Raw genomic sequence first — 23,441 nt, 5'->3', positions numbered from 1 at the left:
TTATTTTTCTTCTATATAATGGATAAATAAAGCTCACTGAAACTGAAACACATCCATACACACACACACAAACACACACATACACACACACACTTGAGCGTCGCACGCAAACAGAAAAGGCTCCGGGACTACATAGTTCCTGATTGTAATCGGCCTTCTTGATTTTTTTTTCTTATTAGTTTACTCTTTTTTTTTTTTTGCATAAAAGATGTAGGTAGGTCTATAAACAACAAAAAGCAGACTTCATAATCATGGTAATAATCAAATTAGATAAATCCATTTTGGAATTCTGCGTCCTTTTGGATGAGAACATGCAATAAAAACAAATAAGAATATCAAGTCAGATATCAGTGAATCAAAATTTGGTACATAGATAATTTATATGATTTATTTCATCTCAACTTTTATGCAGACCTCATTTTTTTTATTGCAAAAGTGACCAGGAGACAGTTCCCTATCCCACACAAATATGAAGTACACTAGCGATAATCAATGACAGCAAAAGAGTGATAATAATCATGTCTCATTCATTCCAGGTCATGGACTAAGAATTCAGTCCGACGAGGGGTTCTGGTGATCAGTTCATCGATTAACCTGTCTCACATGTTGCCACGCCCTTCTCTCAGTCTCGCTGCCTTACCACGTGAAATCGCCAGAGGATAGGACAAACTTGTTACAACTCCGCACCATCCTCCATTTCGACTTCATGCGTTTTGGGTGTCAATACTTCGCTGGAAATCATGTCCAAAAAGTTTGAGGGAGAACAGCCAGCAGCGGCTGAAAAACATGTCAAGTTTCAAAGCCAAGTTCATGAGAAGAGGTATAAGCCATATCACAGTCACGACAGGAAATTTAAATCAAATAGGAATGTCTTCAAATCGTCCGTATGACTTCCAGCTTTGATGACAGGCATGACAGTGGATAAAGCTTGCATTCCGGGTGTCTGAAAAAATGGAAAGTTCCAGATGTATGTTTCTGATTTGTGCAAAATCATGTTCAGTTCATTTGAATAACATTTTGCTGTGATTGCTTCACCAAAAAAACAAAAAACAAAAAAACAAAAAAAAACACAGTCTGGAATGTTCATTTGATTGACAATGGTTTTCAAGAGGCACATTCGAATCATGACTAAAATGATTTGCCGACTTAACAGGACAACTGAATTGGGGCTGGTTATATTCATAGCGATTTTCTCTAAGCCATTCGAAATTTGCTTTGCATCGTACAAACTGATCGACTACTTTGACTGCGTGATAAGGTTAGCATCTGGGCAAACTCATATCAATTTGTGTACGTTACATCGACTTTCTCCTGTTTGTAATTCGTCACATAGGAGATTGCCTGATTGTCCCTAAGACGCTAACTACCCAGGTATTCACGAAGAGGGGGAGATCTGGTTATGGACTCCATTGAGGGTTACTCATTTCAAAATACTAGTGCACAAGAAAAATGATTAAAAAGGAAAACAACAACTACAAACTTGGTTCACTGATGATCAGAAATTTAAAAAGAATGCTTAAACTACCTCCTTGCATGCCAATAAGTCTCCGAATGAAAATGAATGAATAGCTTGAACACACAAAAGATGCTCATCATTAGCAGAAATAACCATGTGATGCCTTTAATCACTGCAATGTAAATGGATGTGCTATTGTCTATTGTGGTGAGTATACCGGCCTACTCGATGGTGTAGGCGTTGATTTTGTAGTCTTATAATTGTTAGAAATGTACAGTAAATGGATGTTTAAATTCATTGGCCCGAATTCACGAAGGTGGTACAAATGAAACCATGGTTTAAACCATGGACAAAAACCATGGAGCGCAAAGTGTCGCATGGAATATTTCGTTAAGAAATCAGTCATTTCGTCGATGAAATGATTATTTTGTAACGAAATGACAGCATTTTTATAGCTAAATGAACATTTCGTCCATGAAATGATAATTTCGTTGACGAAACGGTCATTTTGTCGACGAAATGACCAATTTCGTAAAGAAATATTCCGTGCGACACTTGGCGCTCCATGGTTTTTGTCCATGGTTTAAACCATGGTTTCTTTTGTACCACCTTCGTGAATTCGGGCCGTTATGTTTCAGTCATAACACTCTGACGAAACACTAATGTAAGCTGATTATACGACAAAAATGAATACAATTTAGTTCACAGAGCAGATCTTGGATGTATTGCATCACATATCTCCCTTGCAAATTGAGAGGCATCTAAGTAATAGTCAAGGCGCTAATTCCTGTACGGGCCTTAATTAAGGAGTTCGTTCAACCCACCCCGCAGAAAAGGTTTGACCACACAGAGTGGTAGATGGGACCTCCAGGAACACCCCCAGGTAGTATGTGAGTCGAAATTGTGGTATCAATAAAATTTTACAGGCCATTTTAGTTGCGACAAGACCTTATTGTTCGAAAAAGAGACTGCGCACGCCAAGACTACTACACGCACCACTAGCACTGCTACAGGCGCCAGTGCTAGTGGTGCGTGTAGTAGTCTTAGCGCACGCAGACTTTTTCCTCGGCAAACAAGGGTTTTTGCCAGCAAACTCACTAGCTGAGGTCAGTGTAGTTTAGTTTCTAGCCGTTTTTATTTCGTGTATATTTTTTCCGAGTTGCAGCAAGCCGAGTGAGGTTGCATACCCAGTGATTGTGACCCCAAACCGTTCGGGCGTCGCAATCACTTGGTATGCGCCTTCGCTCGGCTTAGCACAATAAAGTGGGCTTCTACACATGCGCAAGCTGCAACTCGGAGAGATGAAAACGAAATAAAAACGACTAGAAACTAGACTGGGGTCGGTTACGGCTGGCACTGAAAATTACAACATAATCACAGTTTTTTGCAGTTATTTCATGAATAATTCCTCAAAACACCGTAAAACCAATATATATATGTTGCTAGAGATGTCAGCAAAACAATGGGATACATTGTAAGTTAAAATATTGTGCATGGTTACCATGGTAACCAGATGTATACAGGTGATTGATGATCCAAAAAATGCCTCCAACTGCTGCAAACTTTGGTATTTTTTGTTCAGTTTTTTTTTGTAGATAGGTGAATTAAAAACAAACATTTCTATTGATTATTGTTCAAAAAAGTTTTTTTCCTGTTGCCATGGCAACCAGTAATATCCAATCAGGATTCAGCTGTCAATACTTAAGAACTAATGCCCATATTTTCAAAAAGCTCAATAAGCATGTCATTCTGCATAATTGTACCTTTTACCGTACTTTTAACACATATTTGACCTCAAATTACAGGCAAATGTTGTTTCCGCCAATCTATGGACACAAATTTCCCTTCAAAATCTATGTAAATACACAGAGCAAAGCCGACGATATTCTGATATTAGCTTTTTAGAGTATATATTTATTTACAGAGAAATGGTTATTCGAAACAACCTTGGCAAAGAGCAGAAGAAAGCAATTGATTGTTCTTGTTCTTAAAGGAATTTCATTCAAGAATGCAGATAAATTCCTTTCTAAAGAAGGAATATACACGTACACTGCATTATCCATCAATGGAATTAAAAGCGTACTTTTTCGTTGGTAAGCTAGGGTTAAAAATAAAAAAATAAAATGAAAAGTCATGACATGTAAATTTGTATTAAAACGTGCAGTAATGAATTAATGCTATTAAGGAGAGAATGAGGGAAAATCTTAGGGGTCCTATCCGTTTTATCCAGGTTAACTTTGTAGTGTTGAGGTGGGTAGTTTAACCCTATAAAGCCCAAGGGGGGGGGGGGCACATTGTGCCCCCTACCATATCTTCATTTGCCGCTCCTAAACCCTTTACCCGATTTCAACCAAATTTGGTGGCTTTTCCTAAATTCTTATTACAAACATTTCGATATATAATTTAGGTATGTCCGATATTCCTGTTTGCTATGGCAACCGTAAACTGACAACCATGTTAGTCAGATTTTGTATGATTTTCTGTTTCAATTTCAGTTAACAATATAATTATGGATGAAATTGGGGTTTTCTTGGCTATAGTTTGCTAAAGGAAAGAAATGTGAAGTAATTATGGTTGAGAATTACCCTGAAATGGTCTTCTTATTATTTCCTTTATTTTCTATATAACATAGGCATCAAACAATAGATATAATAGAAATAATCGAAAATACAGCATTTTTCAAAGATTACCTTTTTATTTTGTGTTATCTTCACACAAGCTTTGCCTGGAATATCATTTGTTTATCATAATATCAATCTGCAAACTTAAAATTTCAGTATTTTGGAAATATGAAATGTGATACAAATATATGCACCCATTCCAAGCAATACGTAATAGGTTTCATATATTTCTTTATATTGTAATGAATTACGCCCCCACATGTTGACCTTGAGAAATTTCAACCATAACAAATAGTGAACGTTGACTTGCTCTTCCTTTGTAGTAAATATGAAAATGATTAATTTAAAATAACAACATATTTACTGGGGATAAAGAAATAGAAAGAAAAAACACGATTTTAGCATATTTTCTATGTATTTTTTATATTTTGGGAAATAGTGCCCTCAGTGGGTAACCTTGAGAAATGTTGGGTCATGTAGAGCATGAGTTGCTCTACCCATGTGCCAAATATGACGGTCATACATCATATGATAAAGAAGTTATGTAGGGGGCACAATGTGCCCCCCCCCCCCCCTTGGGCCTGGAAGGGGTCAAAATAGCTTGGGCTTTATAGGGTTAAGACCCGACCTACAATGGGTGATCTTGAGCACGTAAGGCAAAATAAACAAACGTGTCTGGATTCCAGATATTTTTTTTCACTTTATCCTACTTTGTTGTGGCAAATTTCTAAATGACTGTGGAAAATAGAAAGTTATCTGAGCCCGAAATGTCCTTAAAATACCCTGATCCACAAATAAAATTGTTGAACAAAAAAGTTACAAAACTTGTACTGTAATGTATAACAAAGTACTGAAAGTCAGTCACACTGTGAGCTCTAGTAACAGGCATAACAAGAAATTCATATCTAACAAAGAACTGACGATTCGAACTTGGTTATGATATTGTGACCCGCTACAACAAAATGATCCTAAAGTCGGGCGAGGTCGATTATTTGAAAATTACAAGACACAATTCCCTAATCTTTCTGCTCTAAATTGATATATAACACGTCTTATAAAAATAATCGGCTGCGGAGATATCGATGTTTAAAAGAGAGCATGTCAAGACGTCTGTGAAATCACTGTTTCGAGAAAAGCGCCCTAAAAGTTCTCCTTGCGACGCAATCACTATCAAGAGACACGCAAGTCAGTATTCACCTCCGGACAATAGAAGTTAAGCCCTAGCAACCCCCGAAATGCTCATTCAAACACAGCGTCGGCGGTCTCCTCACCGACCAATCAGTGACCAGGATGTCAGGAGAAGCGGCTAGGCATAGCGCAACCAGCCCTCACGCACCAGTCGACTGCATGGGCAGTGTGCGAGCTTCACGCTTCAGTTAGCGGCAAGCAGCAAACTGACCAATGAGATCACTCTGGTTGCTGTTAGGGGCGGAGCCTATGTGTGGCGCTCAATCCAAATGTTCGAACCAGTTTCTGCTTCGTTGAAACGCCAAAAAAACATGGCCCAGAAAAACGCTATTTTTTGGTCTTTCCTTTCATCATTTTGCTTCAAAATTTCGACAGATGATAGAAGACATGTCAGACTCTAATAATATGTCAAATTCAGGAAATCGTAAGTTTTGACGAATTTTGATGCTCTAACTTCGAACTCGATTTTCACGGCTTCGACCGTGCGCGACTTTAGGACCATTTTGTTGTAGCGGGTCACATATTACCATAAGTTGTCCAAATAATGATACCCTATATCGACAGAATGAATCAAATTTCGTGCACTTACAGTCCACGAAAAGCACAAAAAATGTATCTACACTTTAGATATAGCCTATAACAAACAGAATGATTCAAATTTCGTGCACTTACAGTCCACGAAAAGCACGAAAAAGTATTTACACTCGAGATATTTTTTTTTTTCACTTTTATCGCACGCTGGTGTGGTACAAACAAAAATGCTGATGGTATATTTGAGACAGAAAGTTGTCTGATTGTCTGAATTGTCTGACCCTGAGACGTCCTTAAAAAACCCTGATTCACAAATACCTCGATCCACAAATAAACTTGTTGAAAATAAAGCTAAAATACTTGTATTATATATGTATATATATGTATAACGAAGTACTGAAAGTCAATCCATCACACTGTGAGCTCTAGTAACAGGCTTATATAACAAGAAATGAAAAATTGAATTCATATTTAACAAAGAATTGGTAATACGAACTTGATTATGAAATATCACCACAAGTTGTCCAAATATATATAGCTTACCAACGAAAAGTACGCTTTTAATTCCATTGATGGATAATGCAGTGTACGTGTATATTCCTTCTTTAGAAAGGAATTTATCTGCATTCTTGAATGAATTTCCTTTAAGAACAAGAACAATCAATTGCTTTCTTCTGCTCTTTTCCAAGGATGTTTCGAATAACCATTCTCTGTAAATATATACTCTAATAAGCTAATATCAGAATATCGTCGGCTTTGCTCTCTGTATTAACATAGATTTTGAAGGGAATTTTGTGTCCATACATTGGTGGAAACAACACTTGCCTGTAATTTGAAGTCAAATATGTGTTAAAAGTACGGTAAATGGTACAATTATGCAGAATAACATGCTTATTGAGCTTTTTGAAAATATGGGCATTAGTTCTTAAGTATTGACAGCTGAATCCTGATTGGATATTACTGGTTGCCATGGCAACAGGAAAAAAAAAACTTTTTTGAACAATAATCAATAGAAATGTTTGTTTTTAATTCACCTATCTACAAAAAAAAAAAAAAAAACTGAACAAAAAATACCAAAGTTTGCAGCAGTTGGAGGCATTTTTTTGGATTATCAATCACCTGTATACATCTGGTTACCATGGTAACCATGCACAATATTTTAACTTACAATGTATCCCATTGTTTTGCTGACATCTCTAGCAACATATATATATATATGGTTTTACGGTGTTTTGAGGAATCATTCATGAAATAACTGCAAAAAACTGTGATTATGTTGTAATTTTCAGTGCCAGCCGTAACCGACCCCAGTCTAGTTTCTAGTCGTTTTTATTTCGTTTTCATCTCTCCGAGTTGCAGCTTGCGCATGTGTAGAAGCCCACTTTATTGTGCTAAGCCGAGCGAAGGCGCATACCAAGTGATTGCGACGCCCGAACGGTTTGGGGTCACAATCACTGGGTATGCAACCTCACTCGGCTTGCTGCAACTCGGAAAAAATATACACGAAATAAAAACGGCTAGAAACTAAACTACACTGACCTCAGCTAGTGAGTTTGCTGGCAAAAACCCTTGTTTGCCGAGGAAAAAGTCTGCGTGCGCTAAGACTACTACACGCACCACTGGCACTGGCGCCTGTGCTAGTGGTGCGTGTAGTAGTCTTGGCGTGCGCAGTCTCTTTTTCGAACAATAAGGTCTTGTCGCAACTAAAATGGCCTGTAAAATTTTATTGATACCACAATTTCGAATCACATACTACCTAGGGGTGTTCCAGAGAGTCCAACCGACCACCCTATGCAGTCAAACCTTTTCTGCGGGGTGGGTTGAACGAAGTCATTTTTTCTGGGTCCCTGCGCCTGGACTATAACCCCACCGCACCAGAAGACTGAATCTTATCCATTAGAAATCTCTCTTTTGTAAAGCTCGGTGGTCTAGTGCAGATAACGCCTGTCCGGATTTCAGGGGGTCGTAGGTTCGAATCCTGCTGGAGTACGTACGCCCATGATTGTCCATCATGGCTACCACTGGAACATTGATTATTTCATTACTATTTGTTGATGTAGGGCAATCGTAAATCATTTGCAATAGAAATATATCCCTGACGACCCAATATTACAGATTAAGTGCATTTACTGCGACCCCCGATTGTTTTCACTTAGGGCTTAATCCACTTTGATAGTGCAGGGGACGCAATCAGGGATAAAATGAGATTTGCATCAAATGCAAACAGGCAGAACTGATCGAGGCACTTGATTATTTACGTAATTAGTGTAAAATCTTTATACAGATTTCAAAATGGGCCCATTCATCTCAATTTATCACAGGATGTCAGATGACGTGGATACCCTTCTCACAAATATTGCAGGAGATATCTTAAATAATAGAGACATCGAGAACCTGGGGAAACAATTGGATTTCCCTCTGGGAGAAATCCAGAACTTTATCAAAACCAACAGTCGTTACCATGAAGTAACAAGTGATGGAACTGTCAGCATGCTCCGTAAATGGAGGGAGGGGGTGAGCTCGTCGTCACTTCGATCAAACCTGAGAGAAGCTCTGATGAGTGCCAAACTTGTCCGGATTGCTGAGAAGCATCTACCCTCTGGTAGGTCATCATACTGTAAGGATTAAAAGTGAAGAAAAGTATTGTGTGCACTGTGCAGTCTAAAAACGATACATAGGGTTGTCTTCCCTTAGACAGAGTGATACAGGAGACAAGCATGATAATGATTATTTAAAGAGTAGTCCTGATTAAATAAATGTACACCGTAATTATTGTCATGATCTATTCCTCTATCGTTTTGTGTCACATGCATACAGTTTGTGTGGTTATGTTCGCTTTCTTTTTTGCTTCATGATTGCAATGTTTATGTTATGTAGCCTAAATGTAATTTATATGGTCAAATGAATAAATGAATCAATTAAGAAATAAAATAGATAATGATAATGATAGCTCATGGGAGAACAAATAGTCATATACGCACTTTTTGCGGGATTATGTCATCATCTCAAGCTCTCTGTTTCCTCTCATCCACCTGCCAATTAAAGTTTAGTCTATATAGAATTACTTGAATAAAATGCCAGGCTGCCGGTTACAAGCAGCATTCTGCTGACGGAGCCACGTATTGCCTACATAAAATAATTCACCACTTTCTGTGTTGTACAATGACAATAACAACAACATTATTATATCCTGGCTTCATGGCAATAACCTCTGTGGCTACGTAGCATCAATATGAGCAAAGATCAGAGTGGGGAGGGGTAACTCGTAACAGGGGCAATGACGATAGGTCACTATAGGGGTTACTCCCAATCCTCTTAGATTTTGTACTTTTCAAATAGTTTACTGTACAATTTATTCCCCGAAATCAACCTTCATAATCCTTCTGCCCTATTTTATTTCTTTACTTACCAAACTTGTATGAATGCATATATTGTATGATCTCTTGTCATTAAGTATTTAGAAAGAGATTTTGAAATTGTTCAAACTGTAACTTGATAGGACTTTATTTATAATTCAGCTAAAAAAAAAAATTAATTGTCTGCATTAACTTGAATGACAAGTAAACATTCTTGCAGCAATGTATTAGGAAATAAATGATAACGTGTCATACCATTAAGAATATTTTCAATATACTACAATGAATATTCTAATCATCTGCAGTAACTTTTGTGATTTTGATTAAAAAAATACAAAGGTTGAATGCAAGCTGTATCATAATTCCCAGCATGAAGGAATCATGCTGAGAGAATATGCTTAAGATGAAATTGCCAGTGTTATTTCAGCTTATCACTTGACAGTTGCCTCAGCTATATATTATAGTAACCTGTCATTTGTCTTAAGGATGACATTGTGGGTGTTTCAACTACCAAAATTTAGGAATCGATTGACAGAATCCACACACTTGTTACAGACGCCTTGACAACCTAATTTATACTCTGCTAGGCATATTTATATATTTCTCTCATCTCTCATATTCAGATATCATTTCCCAAAGGTACACAATTGCATAATAATGTATACTTAATAGTAGTACACTGTATTTCTTGGCACTCATTTGGGAGTTACAGATTAGAAATTACATCATAGTAAAAATGTGAAAATAGGAATTGGCTGATGGCAGGCTTTCCAATCTGATTGAAAATTAAATGTGTAGCCATACAATCAGATACTGAATCTTTGAATTAAGTCTGCGGCAGCATAGTGTGCGAAGGTGTTTAGATTAAAATGATGTGCCTGTTTGTTTGATTTTTTTTTTAAGGGGATTAGCGTAATGTTGCTCCATTCGACCACAGCTGTAAAGATCAATTTATTCGGAACTGGCCACAATGGTTTTTTATTCCAGTCGATATTTTTTTTTTCCTTTTTATGTGCTTGTGTGGTTATGATTAAAATATGGTAAAACAGTGAATGATTGTGAATGACTTTAGCCGTTAGGTTACAGTCTTCTTGTTCTTGTGTCCACGCTGCACTATGTCAGTAAGAAGATGTTTGGAGGACTTCAAGGTTTTTTTATCAATCAAAGGAGGGTAATGGTACAACAAATGTTAAACGGGTGTTAGAAATGGCAGCAATATTTTGTAGCCCGTTATCCCTTCCCCCCATTCCCTGCTCCGCAGGAGGGGGGTCTGTGATTAACAATGTGACATCCGTGAAGTCTAATCATTTTAGCGTTGTATTGGCCTAATAATGAGATGACCGAATCCCTGATTTGGTATACATAGAAGAATCCTTGTTGCATGGTCTATTCCAGATTTAGTTGGAGTTGATGATCTCAAATTTGCTTTCTTTCAGATTCATCAGGTTCACCAAGTTCAGTTCCAGCAAGTAAAGTTCAACAAATCAAGAAGGAGTTACAGGAACATTATGTCAGCATGTACAGCAGTGTGTGCACTTCCCCTCTTTATCCGGATTCATCAGTGAAGCTGCAGGATATCTACACAAATTTAGTGATGTTCTCTAATGATAAGAGGGATGAAAAAAAGGACATCACTTATGATAGTTTCATTAAACACTTGGAGCAGATTGGCACTGAAAGAGATATGCCCAAACGTATTGCAGTTTGTGGAGAAGCGGGTGTTGGCAAGACAACTTTCCTAGCTAAACTTGCACTTGACTGGGCTTTGGGAAGATGTCTGCAGACCATTGATCTCCTTTTCCTAATTCATCTTAGGGAAATTGAGGAGAATACATGCTTTAGTCATACCATCATGAACAATTTGTCTGATGACCTGGACTGTGATTGGGTTGGATTAGACGAATACATTCGAACGAACCAGCAGAAAGTACTGATTCTCTATGACGGTCTTGATGAGTACGGTCAGGATATTAGCGTAAAAGCTTCAAGAGATGCCACCCCTGCAGTGATCAAGTGCGAGAAGTTCAAAAATTCCAGAGTTATTGTTACCACTAGACCTTGGAAAGCTGATCGGATAAGATCCGATGGGAAATTGAAGAAGAAGTACACATTTGTTAAGATTGAGGGCTTCAAGCCAAGTGATGTTTCCCGCTATATTTCGAAATTCTTCCCAAACAACGAAGAAGCCAGAGAGAGTCTCATTAGATTGATGACAGAGGACAGCCTTGTAGCAGAAAATATGGCACCCTACCCCATTTACTGCAGCATGCTTTGCTTCATTTGGCAGAATGAAGGAAGCCGCAGTGTGATTCAGGAACTAAAGACATTTTCCAAACTCTTCGACCAATTGATCCTCCTTCTTAAAGAGCACTATGCTGGTAAGGTGACTGACCAAGAAGACCAACAAAAGAAATTGGAGCAAGGTGACGACTGTTTACAGAATTTTGGCAAAGATGCTTTGCATAGTCTCCTTCGTAAGGAACTTGTATTCAGAGAAAAAGACCTCACTGCAAGTGAAATTGATTTACAGACGGCATGTGATATTGGGGTCCTCACAAGAGAGAAGCGTTTTGTTTCAAGTTGGAAAAACATCAAGAGAAAAACTGAACTTGTAGTTGAATACCGAATTCCCCACAAGTTATTTCATGAGTATCTAGCGGGAATACATCTGGCATGGCTGTATGAGAACAACCTGGAGGAGTTCAACCAGCTGACAAAACAGCTGATTGATGACTACCAGTTGTATCGATACCTCCTCTACTTCACTGCAGCACAAGGACTAGATGTTGGAACGGCTGTCCTAGGTTTCTTATGTGAGATGTTAAATGTTGAGGATGAGGACGCACTGTTGTTTGTCATTGATGTCGCGTTTCAATGCAATTGTCTGGATGCAGCCAAGCCTCTGATTCCTCATCTTAACACACTTTCATCATTGTACATTTATGAATTCCATTTCAGACCATGGATGTATGTACTTCAGGTCTGTGGTTACTTTGTAAGTATTGTTCACCTCTCCTACACATCACTACGTTTCTATATTACTGTTATGCCACAGACACAGCAGCTAGGTACATCATTATAGCTTTATTTTCACGAGAGATATGATTGTACGTTAATTCTTATAATTCTCGTGACCTGTTTTAATTCTACAGTCAAAGTTCATTTGTTGTATTTTGTTAGCCTCACACACACATACACAAACGCACAATGAGTGGTCGGATCACAAAGAAAACGAGGATGTCAGTCGCATACCCAAGTTGTGATATTCAACTGACCATGCATTCAGCATTGATATCTCTGCAAGTTGTTGGCACAATTTTCATTGAAAAATACCAGAGATATTCCTCTTTCCATCATTTCTGTACAGATTATTGCATATTTCATGAGTAACACAAACGCAGATCTGAATGTCTTAATGTTGTACTTCTTCAATCATCAGGCATCGGAGCGGTCAGATAAGTGTGATATAGCAGACAAGGACGATAGTCCTGCTTCTGCTGCTCGACTTGCTGGTCGAGGCATTTGCTCACTATCCAATCTCAGATCAATGAGACTGAACGACGTCCAGCTGCATGACGCGTTCTACACAGGAATGGCTTCTATGGCCTCACAATCAAAGGTTAGAATCTTCTGTTCAAAGATTATTACTATTATATTTTCTTTTTTTTTTCTTTGCCGATTTGGGCAGCAGCTGTGATTACTGTAAGAAGGTTTGCATGAATCTATTAAAGTGCTTGTATGATACATTATTATGTGTTTTTTTTTTCTCTAATTTTAACAGCGTAGAAATAATTTGTAAGAATTGAGTTAACATGCACTCAGGAGATGATGATACACAGTTATAAGATCAAAAATGATTGATGCATAAGTATACTTTAGAAGAATCATGTGCTGTGGAAACAGTGAAACCTTATGGACGCCTTATTAAATGAAAGAAAAAAATACAATATTTTAGAATCATGCTTTCCAACCTTAGAGGATCATTTGTTACCCTGCATCACAAAACAAACAGAAAATCGCCAGACATGAAATTAATTAAGAGTATATTTTGAAAGAGCAGACTTTAAGCCTTAAAATGATGTATAACTCAAATCAAATGGGACTCTTCTAACCTATCTAAATATTGCAAAGAAACCACACACTCAGGAAAAGTTTGAAGTGAGAAAAGAGACTCTGAAGTACCGTGTCTTTTCAAGCGCTTACCTTTACCAAGCCGTGCTGGCTGCGCCATGAATGGGAGAAAAACAGGATGAAAACCACCGGAGTAACAGTAACGAATGAATTATTAGATTAAACTGAAATTAAGCCTGCCTTATCAACATATTCCGTCCTTAATTAATGTCAACTTTCCAAGTAGCAGCATCATCCTTTCAAAAGTTATAGGAGTTGAAAGTGAAGAGTGTGTACAAGGTTTTTAAGAAATAAAAAGAATAATCTAAAGCCATATTTAATCACACTCTTTGCACACACACAAAAAAGAGATCATATGCTAAAAACACATCTTTCTACCCGTTTATGATCCCAAATTTTAGCATAATGTAGAAGAAGACTTGCTCTTTCAGAAAATATGAAAAAGTCAAGATCTGCTCGGTTGACCCATTTCACATGTTTTCAGTCCTCACACAAAATCAGTGTGTGTGACTTTTTGTTTGATTTGTGATGCAAGGTAATTTTGCTCACAAACGGTAAAGCTTGTTTTGTCATGAAAAGAGGGGATATGTATTTACTCGTTCTTCCATGGTCTTAGACCATCTCAGGATTTGCCTCCTTGGTATTCCATGTGTTATGTAGTTTGCGTTCAAGAGAACTACAGTCACAAGGTCATGTTGTTTTACCCCAATTCCCTTCTCCCCCCCCCCCCCCGACTTAATGATTAATTCATTCCTTTAAACTACATTGATGCATTTCGTCTGTGTTTATGCAAGAAAAAAAAAAGATACTGAAAATCAAATCATTCATATACTGACAAAACTGACGTGTACAGCAACAGACAAAAAAAAAAACAACTCAGCATATATATCAAAGACGTAACTTTTTTATGCCTCCGCCAACGAAGTGGCCGGAGGCATTATGTTTTCGGGTCGTCCGTCCGTCCGTACGCCCGTACGTCTGTACTTTTGTACGTACGTACGTACGTACGTCCGTCCCGTTTTGTTTTTGTCGATATCTCAAGAACCGTGTGGTGGTTTTGCATCAAACTTGGTATGAGGGTATATCCTGGGGGGATAATACTTTGTTTGGATTTAAGGGTCACGGGGTCAAAGGTCAAAGGTCACAGGTTATTTTGTGAAAAAAGGTTCAAAATTAATGTTTTTCTCCATATCTCGCAAATGGTTCAAGGTATCTTCATGGAACTTAGCATATATGCTTGTTCCAATGGGCAGTGATAATCTAGGGAAGTTGGGGGTCATGGTTCAAAGGTCAGGGGGTCAAAGGTCAAGGTCAACTCCTCAAAATATCACTACTTTCCTATATTTATGCAATGCCTGAAATTTTTTTTTTAAAGGGATAGTATAGTTTTGATTGAGACCTAATTTCAGGTTTCTAACATTTTTTTTGTGAGATAATGAGAAACCACTTATGAAATATGAAAGAGCATGTCATTCCATGAGGAATTCAACGTTTATTTGATGAAAATTGGTTTTGAAATGGCCGAGATATCCAAAAAGAGAGCAATTCTAATATGTGTGGGACCCACACTTTATTACGATCGTTTTGTTTTACTTTGTTTTTGGATGTTTCAGTAATTCCAAGCCCGATTTTCATCAAATAAACTTTGAATTCCTCTGAAAATGGGTATACTCTGTACTATTTCATAAATGCTTTCTTAGTATCTCGCAAAAAGTTAAAAGCCCAATTCTCATCTCTACCAATACTGTACCATCCCTTTAACTTGATGTATGCATGTATTACCCAATATATATTCTGTGGGAAGTTTCTTTCCAAAAGGTCAACGGTCAAGTGAAAGTGCTGAATTGCACTTTTTCCTCCATATCTCAAAAGTAACTCAAGGTATCATCATGAAACTTACATATTTATGCATGTTCAACAAAAGTCAAGTAAAAATCATCAGTTCCCCAAATACCTGCACTCTGACATTTTAATCATTCATCCAATTGAACCTAGTTCTAGGAAAGTGAACATTCAGCACATTTGTGGCAAACCTGTCATTTTAATATTTTGCCAATTGTGTGAAACTGTCATCACACATTGTCAAGACATTGTACTATAGACCTATTAGGAGAACCATGCATTATGGCGGAGGCATATCAGTCGCCGTAGCGATATATCTAGTTTTTTTTTACAATACACTTGAGATCAAATTTTAAGGTGTTATTCATAATCATGGAAAATATTAGGCCTATGTTGAGAGAGATATGAAAAGAAAAGTTACAGAATATTCTATGTTATTATATTACAAAACCGTAAAACCAGACGATTTGGGCATGTGTAACCCTATTATCCTGTGAGCCCAATGAACGTTGTGAAATAATGCTATCTAATCCGTTTGAAAAGAAAAAAATGTTGCTGAATTTTGAGTGCATAAACGCGGTATTGTATTTGACTGTCTATGAATCTATTCGTGCTATATCCGGTCTGTAAGCGTCGGCTATCCGTTTTTTCTGTAGAAAAACCTAAAAACCTAAGTAGACAGGTTAAAGTTCATTTCTAGCACAATATACAGATCATACCAACCCCAGAGGGAAAAAAGCACTAAAAGTGTACGTTCTTTGCCATATCCTCTATTCAGTTATCTGAGAATTTTCTTTTCGGATAAAAACAATACATTAAGTATTCTTCTCTCTAGGCCTTTTTTTTCCCGATTTTGTTTTCTTTTTACTTCAGCTCATTTTTATTGAAGAAAATGTCCAACGCATGTCAATGCTAACTGCCAAAAAAAGAACAACAACAACAAAAGAGGACGAGGCAGTGTGTAAAAGAAATTGATGAAAATGTTGCAAAAATTCTGCAGAAATATACAATGTTAGTTTTTAATATTTTCACAACGGTATTATCAGTGACAACTGAATAATGAAAATGAGATACAAAATGATTTTTTTTTTATACCTCTGCTATTTAGTGTGTAGCCCTCATTCATGTGGATCCTTGTATTATACAAACACGAAGATTTGTACAACGGGAGGGAAATGAACAAACGCCTACCCGGGAAATGTATGCAAATTTTGGAAATGGCATCGACGGAAACTGTAAAAACATTCAGTTTTGACGGGAAATGTACAAACTTTGCCGGGAAATTTACGAATCATTTATTTCAACGGTATTATGTATTGATGGTTAGTTAGTTAAATCAATGTGCATCAAAACTGCGCATGAATCTTTATACTTGTACCGTTTTCATATAACTTGGCAGATCACATAATTAGGGTGATTATGGTGGTTGTAATGGTCATATCATTATTGTATTCCTTGGTCATATCATTAATGTATATATTGATGCAAAGCTCCAATCAATAGAACACAGTTAGTGAGGGATTTGGAGAAGTGGATTTATTTAGGTCATATAATTTATTTTTGTAAGGATCATATCATTAGTGTATTCCTTATATCGGTTATTTCCCCATCTCTCTGCCAAGAAAGAAAAAAAAAACTCCATATTTATTCGTAATTAAAGTGTTGACAAGTTCAAATCATTGTTGAAAACTTATCTGTTTACTCTCAATCCTAATTTTGTTGTTTTTGTTGTTGCTATTGTTATATCATATGCACATGATGCTGTTTCTTACCTCATTTTTTCCGATTAATGCGCTTATAAACGTCAGTATTACGCGCTATATAAGGAATCAACTTTAGTTTCATCAATGATAAATGCTACATTCATAAACGGCTTCAAAAGCACATGCTTCTATATGCCCTGTACAATTCAGATACAAAATACAAACAAACAAATGAATAACAAGTATAACAATAAGGGGTAACAAATATTTATCTTAATGATGGAAAACGAAAAAAGCGGGTTTTCTTTTCATTCCTTCATCATCTCATTCGCATTAAGTGATTGTGTCCCATATCAACCTGTCATATACGTATAAAGTTGAAAACGATAAACATGAAATACTTTGCTAAGGCTATGTAACATGGAAAGAAACAGACTATTCTTTGAAGTTCAACCCGGCGAAAATATCGGTTAATATCTCAATCACGTAGGGTTATTTTAAATTCCTTATATTTTGTTGCAGCTAAGCTTCAATCAATAACACACCTTTGCCGACCTGACATCTCCCCTGCTGTATCAGAGTCCTACCCCAAGAGTATCTGCACCATGCCAAACCTTCAGACGTTACACCTATACAAAGTCAAAATAGCAGATGTTTTTTTTTTTCTTGCCCTTGTTACATCAGCAGCAGGAGCGAAGGTATCTTCTTTGCCTCATTTAGTTTCCAATGCATGGGAAACCTTCCTGGAATTAAAAACACAAGCAAACAAACAAACACGTGATTGAGATACTAAACGATGTTTTCGCCATGTTGGACTAAAAAGAATAGTTTGATTCTTTCCATGTTGCATAGTTTTAGCATAATATTTAATGTTTATACCTTTCACCTTTCTACATTTATGACAGGTTGATATAGGACACGATCACGTAATGCAGATGAGATGATGAAGGGATGGAAAGAAAACCCGTTTTTACCGTTTTCCATCATGAAGATAAATAATCATAACCCTTTTTGTTAATTATTGTATGCATTAGATTAATTGTTATATATACTTGTTGTTCATTTGTTTGTTTATATTTTGTATCTCTATTGTACAGCGCACATACAAGCATGCGTTATGATAAGCTTTATAAATGTATCATTTATTATTGATGACACTATAGTTGATTCCTTAGCGCGTAATACTGATGTTTCTAAGTGCATTAATCCGGAAAAAAATGAGGACAGATACAGCATTATGTGCATATGATATAACAGCAACAACAGCAACAATAATAACAAAATTAGGATTGAGTAAACAGATAAGTTTTCAACAATGATTTGAACTTGGTCAACACTTTAATTACGATTATAGGTAGGGAGTTTTTTCTTGCAAAGAGATGGGGAAAAAAAAACACATATCGCCGTAGCCGCTACGGGTATTGGTGCGGGGGCCACGTGATAACTGGAGAGTGAAGAAAGAACGGAGAGAACGGGTTGAAGTGGATGAGCAGAAGGAAATCAAATCTCTAAGAAAGTATGAGCAAGATTATTACATATATATTTTTTTAATGAACATATCAATAATGTATTCCTTACATTATGTTGCTGCCAAGCTTCAATCAATAGCACACTGGAAAGGACCTGACATCTCCCCTGCTGCATCAGAGGCTTACGCCAAGAGTATCTGCACCATGCCAAACCTTCAGACGTTAGAGCTTGACGATGTCAAGATAGCAGACGATTTCTTTCTTGCCCTCTTTACATCGGCAGCAGGATCGAAGGTATATGCATCTTCTTTGCTTCATTTTGTTTCCAGTTCATGGTAAGCCTTCCTGCAATAAAAAAAAACAACACAAAAACAAACAAACAAACAGATGATTGAGACACTAAACGATGTTTTCGCCGTGTTGGAGAAAGAATGTGACCCGCTACAACAAAAGGATCCTTAAGTCGCTGACGGGTGAGCCGAGCATGGCCCAGAAAAATGCTATTTTCAGGCCTTTCCTTTGATCATTCAGCTTCGAAATTTCGGCAGGTGATAGAAGATACATTATACTACAAGATTATGTTACAAGCAGAAATCCGACGTTTTGGCAGATTTTGGTGATCTCACTTCAAACTCGATTTTCTCGGCTCACCCGTCAGCGACTTTAGGATCCTTTTGTTGTAGCGAGTCACGTCTGTTTCTTTCCATGTTACATAGTCTTAGCAAAGTATTTCATGTTTATAGTTTTCACCTTAATACGTTTATGACAGGTCGATATGGGACACGATCACGTAATGCGAATGAAATGATAAAGGGATGGAAAGAAAACATGTTTTTCCGTCTTCCACCATCGAAATGAATATTCATAACCCCTTTTTGTTAATTATTGTATGTATTAGATTGGTTGTTATACTTGTTATTCATTTGTTTGTTTGTATCTTGTATATGAATTGTACAAAGCATAATTAAAGAAGCGTGTGTTTTTGATGCGCTTTATGAATGTAGCATTTATTATTGATGACACTAAAGTTGATTCCTTATATAGCGCGTAATGCTGACGTTTCTAAGAGCTTTAATCCCCAAAGAAATGAGGTATAAAGTACCAGCATCATGTGGATACGATATAACAATAGCAACAACAAAAACAACAAAATTAGGATTGAATAAACAGATAAGTTTTCAACAATCATTTGAACTTGGTCAGCACTTTAATTACGAATATGGATAGGGAGTTTTTTCTTACAAAGAGATGGGGAAAAAAAAAACATATCGCCGTTGCCGCTCCGGATATAGGTGCGGGGGCCATGCAATAACTGGAGAGTGAAGGAAGAACGGAGAGAACGGGTTGAAGTGGATGAGCAGAAGGAAATCAAATCTTTAAGAAAGTATGAGCAAGATTATTATATACATATATTTTAATGGTCATATCAATAATGTATTCCTTATATTATGTTGCTGCAAAGCTTCAATCAATAATACACCAAGAGGGACCTGACATCTCCCCTGCTGCATCAGGGGCTTACGCCAAGAGTATCTGCACCATGCCAAACCTTCAGAGGTTAAAGCTTTACGATGTCAAGATAGCAGACGATTTCTTTCTTGCCCTCTGTACATCAGCAGCAGGATCGAAGGTATATATATCTTCTTTGCTTCATTTGGTTTTCAGTGCATGGTAAACCTTCCTGCAATAAAAAAACAACAGCACAAAAACAAACAAACAAACAGATGATTGAGATTCTAAACGACGTTTTTGCCGTGTTGGACTAAAAGGAATAGACTGCTTCTTTCCATGTTACATAGTCCTAGCAAAGTATTTCATGTTTATAGTTTTCACCTTTTTACGTTTATGACAGGTTGATATGGGACACGATTACGTAATGCGAATAAAGTGATAAAGGAATGGAATGAAAACATGTTTTTCCGTCTTCCATCATGAAGATGAATATTCATAACCCCTTTTGGTTAATTATGGTATATATTAGATTGGTTGTTATACTTGTTATTCATTTTGTTTGTTTGTATCTTGTATATGAATTGTACAGCGCATAATCAAAGAAGCATGTGCTTTTGATGCTCTTTATGATTGATGACACTAAATTGATTCCTTATATAGCGCGTAATGCTGACGTTTCTAAGGGCTTTAATCCCAAAAGAAATGAGGTATAAAGTACCAGCATCATGTGCATACGATATAACAATAGCAACAACAAGAACAACACAATTAGGATTGAATAAACAGATAAGTTTCCAACAATGATTTGAACTTGGTCAACACTTTAATTACGATTATAGATAGGGAGTTTTTTCTTGCAAAGAGATGGGGAAAAAAAAAAAAACATATCGCCGTAGCCGCTACGAGTATTGGTGCGGGGGCAACGTGATAACTGGAGAGTGAAGAAAGAACGGAAAGAACAGGTTGAAGTGGATGAGCTGAAGGAAATCAAATCTCTAAGAAAGTATGAGCAAGATTATTACATATATATTTTTTAATGAACATATCAATAATGTATTCCTTATATTATGTTGCTGCCAAGCTTCAATCAATAGCACACTGGAAAGGACCTGACATCTCCCCTGCTGCATCAGAGGCTTACGCCAAGAGTATCTGCACCATGCCAAACCTTCAGAGGTTAAAGCTTGACAATGTCAAGATAGCAGACGATTTCTTTCTTGCCCTCTGTACATCAGCAGCAGGATCGAAGGTATATATATTTTTCGCTTCATTTGGTTTTCAATGCATGGTAAACCTTCCTGCAATAAAAAAAAACCAACAACACAAAAACAAACAAACAAACAAACAAACAAACAAACAAACAGATGATTGAGATACTAAACGATGTTTTCGCCATGTTGGACTAAAAAGAATAGTTTGTTTCTTTCCATGTTACATAGTTTTAGCATAGTATTTTATGTTTATAGTTTTCATCTTTCCACATTTTTGACAGGTTGATATGAGACACAATCAGGTAATGCGAATGAGATAATGAAGGAATGGAAAGAAAACCCGTTTTTTCCGTCTTCCATCATTAAGATGAATATTCATAACCCCTTTGTGTAAATATTGTGTCTGTTAGATTGATTGTTTATCTGAATTGTACAGCGCATAGAAGTACCTGTTTTTGATGCACTTTATGAATGAAGCATTCATTATTAATGACACTAAAGTTGATTCCTTATAAATGGTGTGTAATACTGATGTTTCTAAGCGCATTAATCCGGAAACAAACTGGGGTAAGGTACAGCACTATGTACATAGTAAAAATAACATCAGCAGCAACAAAATCAACAAAATAAGGATTAAGTAACAGATAAGTTTTCAACAATGATTTGAACTTGTGAACACTTACATTACGAATATAGATAGGGAGTTTATTGCAAAGAGATTATTATTATATATATATATATATATATATATATATATATATATATATTTTAATGATCATATCAATAATGTATTCCTTATATTATGTTGCTACAAAGCTTCAATCAATACATCACAAGAAAGGACATGACATCTCCCCTGCTGCATCAGAGGCTTACGCCAAGAGTATCTGCACCATGCCAAACTTTCAGACGTTGCAGCTTCGCGATGTCAACATAGCAGACGATTTCTTTTTTGCCCTCTGTACATCAGCAGCAGGATCGACGGTATATGTATCTTCTTTGCTTCATTTGGTTTACAATGCATGGTAAACCTTCTTGGAATAAAAAAAAACAACACAAAAGGAAACAAACAAACAGATGATTGAGATACTAAACGATGTTTTCGCCGTGTTGGACTAAAAAGAATAGTCTGTTTCTTTCCATGTTACATAATCTTAGCAAAGTATTTCATGTTTATAGTTGTCACCTTTATACGTTTATGACAGGTTGATATGGGACACGATCACGTAATGCGAATGAAATAATAAAGGAATGGAAAGAAAACCTGTTTTTCCGTCTTCCATCATCAAGATGAATATTCATAACACCTTTTTGTTGTTATACTTGTTATTCATTTGTTTGTTTGTGCCTTATATATAAATTGTACAGCGCACACTTAAAGAAGCTTGTGTTTTTGATGCGCTTTATGAATGTAGCATTCATTATTGATGACACTAAAGTTGATTCCTAATGCTGACGTTTCTAAGGGCTTTAATCCCGAAAGAAATGAGGTATAAAGTACCAGCATCATGTGCATACGATATAACAATAGCAACACAAGAACAACAAAATTAGGATCGAATAAACAGATAAGTTTTCAACAATGATTTGAACTTGGTCAGCACTTTAATTACGAATATGGATAGGAAGTTTTTTCTTGCAAAGAGATGGGGAAATAAAAACAACAACAAAAAATCCATATCGCTGTAGCCGCTGCGGGTATAGGTGGGTGGGCCACGTGATAACTGGAGACTGGAGGGAGAACGGAGAGAACGGGTTGAAGTGGATGAGCAGAAGGAAATCAATCTTTAAGAAATGATGGAGCAAGATTATTTCATGTCTTGTAAACAATAAGCACGACTTTAAAGCTGATAAGTTGATGTATGGGGAGCCAATGGGGGGATTGGAGAACTGCATGGAGTAATGTGGTCATATCTTGTTGTAAAGGTCATATCATTAATGTATTCCTTATATTTTGTTGCTGCAAAGCTTCAATCAATAACACACCTTTGCGGACCTGACATATCCCCTGTTGTATCAGTTTCCTACCCCAAGAGTATCTGCACCATGCCAAACCTTCAGACGTTACACCTATACAAAGTAAAAAAAGCAGATGTTTTTTTTTTTTTCTTGCCCTTGTTACATCGGCAGCAGGAGCGAAGGTATCTTCTTTACCTCATGTAGTTTCCAATGCATGGGGAACCTTCCTGCAATTAAAAAAAGCAAGCAAAAAAAAAAAACAACAAACAAACAAACACGTGATTGAGATACTAAACGGTGTTTTCGCCATGTTGGACTAAAAAGAATACTAGTAGTTTGTTTCTTTCCATGTTGCATAGTTTTAGCATAGTATTTTATGTTTATAGTTTTCACCTTTCTACATTTAGGACAGGTTGATATAGGACACGATCACGTAATGCAAATGAGATGATGAAGGGATGGACAGAAAACCCGTTTTTTTTTCAGTTTTCCATCATGAAAATAAATATTCATAACCCTTTT

General features: G+C 36.8%; 1 long non-coding RNA gene across 2 annotated transcripts; it reads right to left on the bottom strand.

Moving 5' to 3' along the window:
- Positions 1-228: 228 nt before the first annotated feature.
- On the bottom strand, positions 229-18,656 carry LOC140239300 (uncharacterized). Of its 2 annotated transcripts, XR_011901967.1 has the most exons (5): positions 18,407-18,656; positions 17,374-17,571; positions 8,778-8,828; positions 8,257-8,411; positions 229-943 (listed from the first exon to the last, which is right to left on the bottom strand). It is a non-coding gene; the product is annotated as an uncharacterized lncRNA (long non-coding RNA). The 2 variants fall into 2 exon arrangements; XR_011901966.1 differs by lacking the exon at positions 17,374-17,571.
- Between the last annotated feature and the right edge of the window lie 4,785 nt (positions 18,657-23,441).

This window comes from Diadema setosum, chromosome 15 (assembly GCF_964275005.1).
Source record: "Diadema setosum chromosome 15, eeDiaSeto1, whole genome shotgun sequence".
NCBI classification, from domain to species: Eukaryota; Metazoa; Echinodermata; class Echinoidea; order Diadematoida; family Diadematidae; genus Diadema; species Diadema setosum.
Note: the sequence above shows the minus strand (reverse complement) of the source record. Positions and strands in the feature narration are given on the sequence as shown.